This window comes from Aythya marila (genome assembly GCF_965140915.1).
Source record: "Aythya marila genome assembly, chromosome: 1".
Taxonomy (NCBI): Eukaryota; Metazoa; Chordata; class Aves; order Anseriformes; family Anatidae; genus Aythya; species Aythya marila.
The window spans coordinates 168746288-168759676 of NC_139042.1; positions in this window are offsets into that span (position 1 = coordinate 168746288).

Below are 13389 nucleotides of genomic sequence, written 5' to 3' on the forward strand. Positions count from 1 at the left end.
CTGGGAGCATGAAGTGAAAAGTGACAAGAAAAAGCATTCTTTGGAGCCCCGCAGACGTAGGGTGGTTCTCAAACACATAACAGTCCAGAGCTGGGTGACTGCCTTATGAAATTCAATATTGCCCCTTAATTAAAAGCAATCTACACACACCAATCCAAACTACTGCATTGCGGATTCTCTCCTGCGAAGTTCTCTCATGATCTACACATTGGTTATTTCAGCAGTTACAACAAACATACAGTCTTCAGAGAATCACAGAATCACAGAACAGTTTGGGTTGGAAGGGCCCTCAAAGCCCACCCAGCTCCAACCCCCTGCCATGGGCAGGGACACCTCCCACCAGACCAGGTTGCCCAAAGCCCCATCCAGCCTGGCCTTGAGCACCTCCAGGGATGGGGCATCCACAGCTGCTCTGCACAGCCTGTGCCAGGGCCTCACCACCCTCTGCAGGAAGAAAATCTTGCTGGAAGTGATCGATCTTCTGCCAGTCATACCTTCCATGCAGAGGCAGTAAAACTGACTGGCGCACTAGCTGTCCTTCTTTCAGGCTGAACAGATGAAGCGCGTAATATGGGGTTTGGGTCAGGGTTGCCAGAGACACTGGAAGTCGATACTCGAGGCACAAGCTGCTCACAAGGCCCCGCAGCTTGAGGCTTTCCTGGGTAACTGATGGCAAATGCATCTGCTGAGGTGCAGGGCTGCGTGTAAGGCTGTCCTGAAAGCTGTTAGCAAAACCTTTCCTGTTCCTGTAGCTTTTGAGTGTTTTAAACAAAGCCAGGTTCTATGTGCATTCTTTGTAAAGACATAGGGTTAAACTGGCTTTTACTTTTCAGTTCTCCTTCAAATAGAAATAATTCATATATCAGTTACATCTTCTTTGTCAAAAGGGTGGTTTTAATGGGTAATTCTTCATCAGTCTTCAGCCAAGTGTGTGAATACGCAACACTGTGATGAAAATACAGGCACTCTTTAGAGTGAGAGAATTTACCGATCTTTAAATTGCCCCTTGCATGGGAACTAAAGCTTTTAAAAGGGCTACAGGAGAGTCACCCTGCATGAAGCCCATGTGCCGACTGTGCTTGGCCGTAACTGTGAGCATCATTTTTCTAACACAGATCTAACAAAGCATCAGACACCAGCTGAAGCTTAATTCTGGCAGACTGAATTTCTCCAGCAATCCTCTATGGTAGTGCACAGTCAGGAGTGCATCTTCCCGCTAACAAAAAGCTGTTGCGAGTGACTGCTGTGTTCTATCATTCCTGTTTTCCTCTCTCTTGTCTGGAACCTATGATCTTGGATCTTCTTGTATGGGAAGCCCCATAATATCCAAAACTTCAGCCACCACTACTAAGTGAAATTAAAAGGCTAATCTGGCTGAACACAGAAAATTCTGTCTGAGCTACAAGAAGTGTCACATTTGACTGTAATCTGATGTGTATGACATTGAAATCTTCAGGTTTAAATATCTGCGAGAGTTAACAAATTATTTTATTTTAATAGTGCTGATTTAATTTAGGAAGCATTTATTTTATTTCACCATATTCAAGAAGAAAATGCCTCTTCCATTTAATTTGGTGTGCTTCCCCTTTTTACATAGCTTCCTCAAATTACTTTCACAGACCTTCTGCTTTATTTTTTTTTTTAATATTGATCTTTTGGTAACATTTTTCACAGCTTTTAAATGAACTGGCTTTGCAAGATAATCTATTTTGTAGATATCTTATAGCCCTGTATGTTTTAATCACCACCCCTGAGATTCATCCTGTCAGCTGCTGCAGAGGCCTGGCAGTCAATAGATCTGTTTGAGAACTGAGCTTGTTGCTAACTGGCATTGAGGTGACAACGCTGTCGTGGCAGTTTTGTGGTGACACAGAATCAGACAGAAGGCAGGGCTTTTGCAGTGTGAGCTCCAGGAACACGAGCCCCCTGCACACTGAGGATGTAGCCGCTAGCCCCTTAGCTTGGGGCTCCATTCACCCAACTTCTGGATAAATCCCTGCTCCATCTGTTTGAGGAGGAATGCCTGGGTGGCCTGGTGGCACGTGCTTTTCCCCATAGCTTCAGTGAAACAGCCGTTTCACCCAAGCAGTGACAGGTTCTGACAGAAACGAAAATGAAAGTCAACTGTGTTGCTGGCTACGCCTGCAAGAAAAATGTCATTCAAGATGTATTTTGCACAAAGAAACTACAATACTCTACATCTTATGATCCCAAAACTAATTGCACCATTGTATCCATTGCCACTACCTTTTATTTTGCTTGTTGAGGCTTTACAAAAGCCTTTGCCTCTGAAAAAATCATCTCTGAATATGAAAATCATGTATTTCTTCTGGCTTGCATTATTAGATCTCTTCATAAAATTAGTAGATGTCTTAACTCTGGTGTAAAATAAAGTGCATTTAGTCACTGTGCAAAGGACATTATACGCTTACCAGTCAAACCAATAACATCATGAACTTCCATGACATTGACCATACAAAACTGATATCTGGGTTAATTATCAGTTTTGTGTAAATACAAGGATGGCAGTTATTTTGAAGGTAACATCAATCTTGTATTGGCATTTTTTCCCTTGAGTAATACACAATTTGTCATAGTTGCAGTAAAGTGCTCTGATTTTATCAGGTTTACTTGGAAAAGAAAGACATCGTGAAATCTCAGCCAATTAATGTACAGTTTTATAAGATCAAATGGCTCTGTGAAACTGTGTAGATATCCATAAAAGCAAAGAATAAGAACAGGGAAAAAAATAAAATAAAAATAAAAATAAAAAAATAAACCTCTTATCACAAAGTTGGTAATATGGTCTCAATACTAGCAGAAAAAAAAAGGTGCTCAGAATGAAGTGCATGTATTTGTGTTTCTGACATGACTGATATGAACATCCAGCATGGAAGGAGAGATAGTAAATGCTGCTCTACCAAACGGCTATCACCAGTAGCATCAAACTATCCATCAGAAATATTTGTAGGTATATTTATCTAGGGTAAAGTCCATACTTTGAGTGGCTTAAATCATGATAAGCACGTTTTAAGATATACCAATGTATTAAAAATGTGCATTCTGCTCCAAAAAGAAAGATGACTATTCAGGTACCTGAGATGAAGAGTAAAGATGAAGGAGAAGAGGAAAGCGTATGAACCTGAGCAGAAAAGAACAATTCAGAAATAATGTTGACCCAGGAGAACTTTTTGGAACATATTTTACCCACTCACTCAATGCTTATAGCCTCGGAGTACCCATAGTAAAGTACTTGACAGGTTCAGTAATATGCTTGGAGACTTGGCTCAGCACGAGACTTATTTCTAATTTGTAAAGTAAAACAGGGAATCTGACTTCTAGCTAAAAAATAAGACCTGCACGGGACAGTGCTTTGTTTTGGTTTGTTTTCTTGTAGAGAAAAAGATCATTATTTCTTAAAAGTTCAGCTCTCCTTGTTGAAGAGGAATTATCTGTAAATGTCATTCCTCCCAGGACAAGCAGTTCTGATTCCTTTGCCACTATACATTATCTTTTCAATACATACACTGAGACACATATGACCATGCCAAATCCCACCCCCACTTGGTTCTGATATCTTTTCAGGCTCTAACTACTCTGTCCAGTGCTTATTCTTTTCCTGCTATCTCTGGAGTGGGTGAGGGAGTGTAGGACTCAAAAGAAAGCAATCAGGTAAATGCTTTATTCATTCCTTGCAATTCTGCTGTTCCTCAGGAAAAGAAAAGGAGAGTGAGTAATGGTCTGGGCTAAGAATGAAGAGGAAGTAAAACTTTTTCTCGATTTCTCTCTCCTCTTTTTTAAGTTCTTCCTCTCATATTTATACCTAAAATTTTTCTCTATGTGCCTTGGTTTTTAAAAAATTGGCTATTATCTTAAATATGCTTGGCTGACCAGAGTGTTTTTAAAGCCACCCATTAAAGTTGCTGCAGTTCTTGCTGTATTATTAATAATTGAGGTACAATAATAATAATTTTTGTATTCTCTGACAACATTACTCAAAGCAATGTGCAGATGTGACATGTTTGTTATAGGAAATAAAACATTCAAGATGTAACATGTATATGAGAGAAATGTTGTCATCCACAGGAATGTGTTTTGTCAGAACAGCGTAGGTTCAGCCCAGATATTCCCAAAGTTGACTGAGTGTAACTCAGTGTAACTATTCTCACATGCCATTTCATTTCCCATAGGCCTTCAATATGAATTTCAATTATTCAGAACTTGCAGAAAAGGACATGGAAACAGCATCTACTGTGCTATTTTTTATTATTATTATTATTATTATTATTTTTTGGAGGGAGGCAGAAAAACAGCATATAACAGCAAGATTCTCTGGGACTTCCCTACAGATATTCCCTGTAGGATATGGAAATTTCTCTTCATGACACATTGGAACAAACTGACTGGCGTCCCATGGAAATTACACAGAATCTGAAAGAAATGAAGAAGAGACCAGTGTGGTGTTTCAGTAATTCCTTTCAGTGCTAACCCACATTCAGTGGGTTCTTCAGTGGGGTTCTTCAGCCTGAGAGCAGCCCTGCTCCAGGAGGTTTGGCTGTGGGGTCAGGGCTTGCACAGAGCCGGTGGCAGCCCCTTACATTTGGGATGATGTCTCCAGGCAGCCCTACCAGCCCCCAGCCTGTGGGCACCCTGAGATATCGGAAAATACTTCATACAAATGGCTGGGGCCTCAGTTGCTGCCAATAGAAGTTCAAAGGTTTCATTTGTGAGGGTTACTCCTCCCGGTTGGCAACCAAGATGAAATCATAAGAGGGTAGTGAGAGGATAAATACATTACAAGTCCATCTACGTTGCATTATATTTATATTAGCAGCTTGGGAAGTGAGCTAGAGGAATAAAAATATCACCAATGAAAAGAAATGTGCTATGAATAGTGTTTCTGAAGCTTCTGTGGGTATCTCGAATAGCTGGAATATAAAAATAATATGCTATAACCTATTTAACAAGCGTAAAGATAGTGGAAAAGTACTCATGGGACACTATTACTTGTTTTGAAGATGCTATAACTTGTGTCAGTATTATTAACAACTCAGATACAGAGAATCATGAATGCACCATCTCGGCCAGCAAAAGGCAAGAAAGGGAAATTGCTGGGGATCTATAAAAGATCAGCATCCAAACGGAAAATGAGGTTCAATTTCTTTCAACTATCAGCTGAATTTCAGTAATGCCTAAATCTTTCATTTTGTAAAACAGTAGAGCATGTGGCATGTGGTAATCTTGTTTTAGACTTGATGCTTAAAACAGATGATGGCATTGAAGATGTTTCACTGGGCATCAGGGACAGAAAAAGGAGAGAGGAAGAGAGGAAAAAATAAAAAATAAAATTAAAAAAAAAAACATTCACAGTACTAGGTAAAGAGGTAATTTCACAAAGCAAGAAAAGTTTTTGCTTACAAAGGAAAGTGTAAGTCATAATTGGAACTCCTAAGAGGAGCTTGAAAGGCTAGAAAAATTCTAATTCCATAATTTAAAACGGAAAGATAAAAGTCAGCTTTCACTAAATATCCCACGTGGATGAGCTGAAGCAGAAATTAAATTTAAAAGAGAGAGAGAGGGGTGGAGAGAGGGAGAGGGATTGAAGGCAGGAGAAATAGAAAGCAGGTAAGTCATTTAAGACAGTGGCAGGCAGAATATGAGCAGGACAGCTGAACAGTAGAGGGGAAACCCACTGCTTTTAAAGTCAATAGATTTTAAAATTTCATAGGAACAAAAGCAAATAGCTCCCCTCCCCAGAAGTACATTTACAAGATATGCATTATAAAAGTGTTAAGAAGGGAAAAAAAAAATAAGGCAAAAATAAGCAGAAGTGCTTATTCTAAATGTGTGCTGGTAGACCAGGGAAATTCCAGAGGAAGGCAGAACTGGTAAGCTCATGTCAATATAAAAAAATAAATTAAAAAAAGAAAAAAGAAAATGGGACCCATGTAACTATCAGCTACCTAGAATAATATCAGTCCTTGCCTTGTTTTTAAGTAGTGCCTTGTTTAAACAACCTTGCCAATGTTTTCAAATGCAGAAGGCCAGCACAGCTGCTGGCAGGCCTGCGTAAACTTCACGAGGAGTGTAAGGGATGAAACTTCCCACCGGGGTAACCGGCTGCTGCAGGGTACAGCAAAAGATGGGTACAGCAGAAGACGGGGAAGTCAGGGGCACTGTAGGTTCCCTCATGCTCTGTGGTCAGCAAGGGCGATGCTGGGGCTGGGCTGAGGTGAGACCTAGCAGCGTGCTGCCTGCAGATCAGTCAAGAGTGGTAATAAGAGAAAACAGGTTTTGTACTTTCTGGGTGATCAGCCAGAAAATTCTCCTAAAGGTCCTTTCCAGGGAACGGAAACCTGGAAAGGAAGGGTGGATGCTAACAGAGTTCCTCAGGGACATCCTAAGGCTCACTTGTCTCAGTGCTACTGAGCTACAGACAAGCAGTGATAATTGCACAGGTGAGGAAGGGAATGAGCTTCTCTGACAAAACCTGTCTGTTTTGGATCATGGGAAGCTTAATTAATCAACAACACATCTTCATCCAAATCATCATCATTACTGTAACAATAACCAGCCAGTTCAGAGACCAACACTTTGGCAATGATAATTGCCTATTGCACAGAGGCTTGTTCTGCCTTTTGTACACACGCAGACCCTGACTCATCCCTCCTCATCATGGCATTCATATCTTTGGCTGCAGGGAGGAGCAGGTGACAACAAGGAAAAAAGTAATGAATAGCAAACAATTACATGAAGCATTGGAATATTATGTGTGCCAGTCAACAAATTCTGATGGAAAAATAGGGCTGGTCAGACAAACCTGCAATGAGATTACAGACTCTGTTAGAAGATAATTACATAGCTGTATTAACTTTAAAACTGCTTGACTTGGCACCATGTGTTAATGATCAGAAAGAAAATTACTTCATAAAGCAATAAAGCACAGATTCAGTGCATCAGTAGCTGATTGGGAACTTCAAAGTAGCTGTCACTGGGACAAGTGTCTTTGAAAGCTGATGTTTCCTTTGGGGTTCTTTGGGGTTCCTAAATTTTCTGGGAAGCAAATATAAAATAGCTGCAAATCAAGCATGATGTGGTACTGTCAGTGTGATAAGAATCAGGCTGTCAGCTGCATGACAAGCTATCTCCTGGAAAGTAGGAATATTGTAAAGGGTGTAAGAGTGACAACTCTTAGGCAACATAAAGAGTATGGGTGTCAAAACCTAACAAGCATCTCAATGTATGACTGCAGCAAAAGGATGATGGTAATTCCTGGATATGGAACAAAGGAATATTGGAGATAATATTATCTCTATATATAGCACAACTAAAACTGATACTGGATTTTGGCAAGCAGCATAAAAATAAGGCAGAGAACAGGAAAGAGCTCACTTCGGCCTGCACATTCATACTGTATCAAGGACAGGCACAAGGGAAGAACTTGGATTCCCACTATCAAGTGGGAAACAAGCCAGACAAATACAGATTCAAAATGAATCAAAAGTTTTTAAACCAGGAAGAACTACCAAGTGAAGCAAGCAATTCCTTATTTCCTGACAGCTTTGCATAAACTTTTGGGAGCTTACTGGCATGACTTTGGCCAGATAAAGGTTGTGTTTCAGGCAGTCACCACAATTCACAGGAGACTGATGTCTCTGGCAGCTGTGAAACTTATAAAATTATTTTTTAACACCATATTCAGCATATTTATTGCTGAAATAAAAATAGTCAAACTTATTAATGGCCCAAATAAGTATCACACCTTACTAAAATGTTGTGCATTCATCTAAGACTTCTACAATTTGGAGGGAAAAAAATGCATTCTAAACATATTCTTTATGGAAATAATAGGAGCAATCCTAGGAATACATTATACGGTTTAAATTGAAGCAGTTTATCCTGAAGCAGCCTTCAAAACAAAGAATAAAACAGCTAAGGCATTTTAATAATATCATTCAATCACTACCAATCATATATAAAAATAATTGTTGGACTCTGAAATACATCCTTTCCTTTGCAAAGTGTTCCTTGTAGTTCTTTCAGTAGAGATACTGGCTATGAACAAGTGAACAAGCATGCAACAATAATTACATGCTCTCCTATCACTCCTGCTCAGTCCTGCATTTTAAAATATTGCATAAAAGGCAAGTGACTGGACACCAGGATTATTATCTTAACTCTTAAAGAAAGTGCTTTCATTTCTGTTAACTGATTAAATAAAGCAGAATCAGTCAGCCTTTTCCTACCACTTATTGTTGAAATTACACTCAGTAACTCAGTTTGAAGAAAGTCACATGGGCACAATGGGAAAAAAAAAAAAAAAGTGTAGTTCATCAAGGGCAATTACATATTACTGTCAGAAGAAAACATCCCATAAGAGAAAACCTATTGTCTTGCTTTGACTGATTAAATGATTTCTTTTAAAATGCAAAACCCCTCATTGTTGGAAATGGAGAGCTGTAGTGACAGAAATAATTGGTCTCATTTTCTGTAGAGAAAAATGCCTATATCTGGTTGTTCTCCCCAGGCCTGAAGCAGCTGACACTGCAGGGCCCTAAGAGGGGTTTACATGCATCACCTCAGCTCTGTAGGAAACCAGAAACCAGGGTGACACATTTCTGACATCCACATGGTAACAAGCGCTGCTCAGAGCCAGCGGCAGTGCTGTTTCTGGCACAAATCTTCCACCTGTCCGTGAGGGAAAGCACTACAGCGAGCTGCTGGTGCATTGCATGCCTGTCAGCTCTGGGTTAAATAGCCCTTGGAGAGCAAATACAGTGCTGTATGCAATTGTATGCATGTATATATATGTCTCTATATACGTGTATATAATGTTCTGTAGTATGCATATAAGTTATGTATATAAAAGGTGAGATTAAAGTAAGGATTAACCCCATTACAGTCATTCAAATAACAACCTACAGTTCTTCAAGTGGGAAGCCCTTTGGAGAGAGATTGTCTGTACCAAGCACTTTCTTGTTAATTGGTAAAAAACAGAGCTGATGGCCTTGGCCCAGTGGCCAGGGCAGAGCAGGGGCAGCAGGGGGGCTGTGGTGGGCACACACGAGGCTGTACCTGCCCCCTGCTCTGCTGGAGCTGGCCTGGGACCATATCCCCACCGGGAGGGGGCTTCCATGGCCTGCTCAGGCCTGAAGTAAAGCCACAGAGAGCAGGCCTGGAGCCACAGCTCGCAGCTCCTTGTGCTGGAGATGTAAAATATATCACTATCCACAACAAAGATGAAGCTGCAGATATGAGACTGTCACAGTTTCCAGTGCTGATTTTCTGTGTTCTCATTCAGGAGTCATATTTTATCTTAACCCTATAGTAACTGCCCTAATACCATTATTACAAAACAACTCTCAAGCCAAGTTGTGTTATGCCTCACCCAGCTGGTTCACATACAGCTTTCCAAGGACAAATGGTGCAAATCTTCAACGTTTCTTTTTCTGGACAGCTGCTCACTTGGCAGCTTTGGAGGAAGACTTGAGACTTTGTAGGCTCATGGGAATTTCATAGGAAAAGTCTGAGGTGATAAACCTCAAAACAGCCCCAGTGGTTCTCGTTGAATGATCACTTCTGGAGGAGTTGCCCTCCCTAACCTGACAATAATGCTGATGATATCATACCATTACGACATGTAGTTAGTAGGTGAATTTATACACAAGCCTGAGGTGGCAGTTGCTTCTGGACTTACATGTAAAAGAACACTTCATCATACAAAATTCATCATTCCCTTAAAAAATAGTCCACTGAATCACAACGATAAATAAAATTTTACAAAAGAAGCAAATAGGAAAGCGAGCAAGTTTTGTTAAAAATGTATCTTATATTTTCTAGGTTGCACTACTTCCAGAAAACAACAGCAAGCAAGGAACTCTCTATCCAGGATCCTCTGATTTTCATCATCTGGACCTCTGTCTGAATCTATATGAAGGAGTAAATCAGTTTATGCAAGATATTAATTATATGTACTTCTATAAGACCATAAACAGTGGTTCTTCTGCGAACTATACATATACATATATATATATGTACATATATATATATACACATACATATATATGTACATATATATATATTTTAATGACTGAATCTGTGGTTAGGGATTCTCTGCAGTGTTTTTGTAAGTATTTTCTCCCCTTTTGGAGACACTGATGGCTACAAGACATATTGCTGTGTTCATGTAAAACAACAACAACAAACACACACAGATTTATTAACAGATTTCTGACAAACAATGGCATTTGCCAACTAAAACAGCCAAGATCCATCGTTAAAACTTTAACAAAGAACAGCCCTCTGTGGGAAAGCAATGGATGATCCAAGTCGTTTTTACAAGCGCTGATTCAAACTATCATTGCATCCTTGGTTAATGCGTTTTTTCCATGAGTACAAGGGTGGGAGCTTGTTAAGGATTACTGAACAGAACATGCTACAAATAAACCCTGAAGAAGGGACAGAAGGGGTGTGTGTGTTTCTAACACCCATTAACTTTTTAGCAATGAGGGCATCATGGTCCTATTGTGAATTGGCCAAAAGGACTTTTCCTTTGCTGTCCCTGCCTGCTTTCAGTGAGGGAGCAGGCCCCGCTGTTTCACAGCCCGTCAGGTGTGGTGGGACCCCAGTCTGCTCCGCTCTGTAGGTGTTGCAGGCAGGTAACAAAAGACTGTTTGCTGCAAGCCAGAGGAAAATCAAACAGGTGTTATTCACTTTGAATTACGTGCTGCTTCTACAGAGTGAAAAATGGGTATCAGCATCACATTAAAATCCCAAACGTTTTCACAGAATAACCTTCGCTGGCTGAACAGACCCAGGTACTTAACAGCTTCACCTGGAAGGCACAGGGATCGTGGCTACTATGATTAATACAAATAAAACTGTTTTCTTGATGGTTTGTAATCAAGCTGTTTGCAGCTTGTTCATTCATTCAGAATAGTCATACCAGTTCAACCACAGGCTGAAGAAAGCCCTAAACAACTAGTGGATACTTACCCATGCAAAAAACATGTTCTGTTTCAAGGCTTCACGTTCTTACTTCTCCATGGGGGTTATTGCAGCCTCCTTCTCCCTTCCAGCCTCCTTCAAAGAACCTGGCAGCTGCAGAGTGTTGTTTTGGGTAGTGTTGCTTCCAGGTCTCCAGCACACAGTTAGTTACTTCATATTTCACCTCTCTCTGATATCTGGGTTCCTCTTGTGGATGTTTTCACCACAGTAATGTGTGCTACATACTGCATGCTTTGCTTTCCCAACTGGGAGAAAAACTGTAGAGTATTATAGGGAGTGTCAGCTAGCCTGAGTGTGCACACCATATGGCCTCATACAGCTACCTCTGCGTGGTAGCAGTTCTTAACAGAAGCCTATTTTTTTTTCCCCAATGGAAATATTTTATGATTGAGCTTCTTGCTGAAAAATATCATTAAAAATGTATGTGAAAAATCTTTTTTCCTCTTCTCATCAAATATTTTTATCCTAGAGAGTAAAAAGATGAAAGTATTTTCTGACAAATTCAAATTCTCACATATAGTAAGTGCTATTTGCTTGTTCAATAGGTTGCAGTGATCCAGAACACCAGAACTAAGCGTTGGTGTTTTCTTGTTTGTTTGTTTTGTTTGTTTGTTTGTTTAAATCCTTGAGTGGCTCAAGAAAAGTCCTTCACCATACCTGCATTTATGGGTGATGTTTGATGTATAATTACCAGCAGATCAGACTTGCAGAAAGGTAAAAAATTGCTGGGAGTGCCCCAGAGAGAATTTCACCCTATTTTATTCACTAATCTTACCTAGAATGTCCCTACGCTGTCTACTGGATATCTCTGTACCTGTTTCTATCCCAACTTTTATGCTAGGAGATTTACTAGCCCAACTGTGCAAATACTATCACACTACTCTGGCTTTACAGTGTTACAGCCATGAGGACAGTGTAACCTGATTAAGAGATGTTTCCTGATTTACATACATAAAATGATGCTCACTGAATCTGAAAAAAAAAAAAAAAAAGAAGGCTCTGTGTTCTGAAACTGGGCATTTTATTATAAATATAGCATTATAATTATTTTTAGGCCACTACACCTAGTTTAGATATGTTTCTTAGCATCTTTAATGTATTCATCAGAGTGAATGGAAATGACTTCTTTACACACTGATGTTTGTCCCTTACCTTTCTTTAATCATTGCCTGACTGCCCTTTAATGATGGATGGTATGCCCCATCCTCACCTCTTCAGGCTTAGCCCAATTGTCTTAAGCAATAATTCTGCTCCCACTACTTTTGCTTTCTTTTCTGGATTGCCATAGCAGACAGAGGTCCAAATGCAGTGGAGCAGTGATTGGAAGGAGGTACGAGGGTGAGAGATGGCAGTACTCAAGTTTCTGTCATCAGATATGATGACTCAATGCACTGGCATTTCTGAAGCAAGAAGAACCAAGCATTGTCTACATATTTTTGTTGTTAGAATGGGCTTGTTGTAAAGGTAATTCAGTCCTTCAAATGACTGTCACTTTTTGGTGGGGCTTTAACCCACCTGATTCAGCTGTGCTTTGTACAACTGCCCAAGAGGAATGCAGTGGGTGACTATGGAAGGAAAGGCTGACAGCCCACACTGCTCAAAGTCAGCACGTGTGTAGACAGTGCAGTGTAGCTTGGTTTTGTGTCACCTGTTTTGTGCCTTCTTGTCTTATACAGTGGCAATAGAGAGTTTAAATGGTGGGACTTTCTTGTCTACTTTGTCTATGTAAGGACAGCTGCAAGGGAAATGCTGTGAGCTTCCAAGGGAGATGGGGATAAGTCCAGGTTCAGTCATCCTTTGCCTTTCAGGTGGTGAAAGCATGATAGGAATTTAAAAATGCTGTATAGCAGGCACCTCGGAGCTGGCAGCTCTATGAGCTCTCACCTCTTTGCTCCTGGACTCCTCAGATGTGCACCAGTGATTAAAGTAATGACAGGAACTCAAAAATTTCAGGAAATTCAGCCTGTAACTCATGTGAGTTAAGAAATTTTCACAGTGTGCAAGTCAACTCCTAATTGTCCAGGCCAGTTCTTGTGTTGATTCTTCCTTCAAGGCATCTAGCACTGGCCAGTTTCCAGGAGGGATGCTGAGGCTTCTGCTCTGATCTGAAGGTACATTATGTTCCTAGAAAGGTGATGTCTCTGCTTGCACTTAACAAAGGAACGATTCAAGATCCCAGAATGCAAGGAAGGACATGCAGTACTTTCACATGGCTGTGTCATGGGAACTACAGCTACAAGTAGATGCCTACATGCCTCAGGCTCTGTTTGGTAGATCCCTACTTCATTTTCATATAGGGCAGGTGTTGCTAGTGTTAAAGGGAGAGAACGGGGGGGTTAGAGAATTGTCTTCCTTCAGCAGAAGCATTCACAAGAAAGGTCT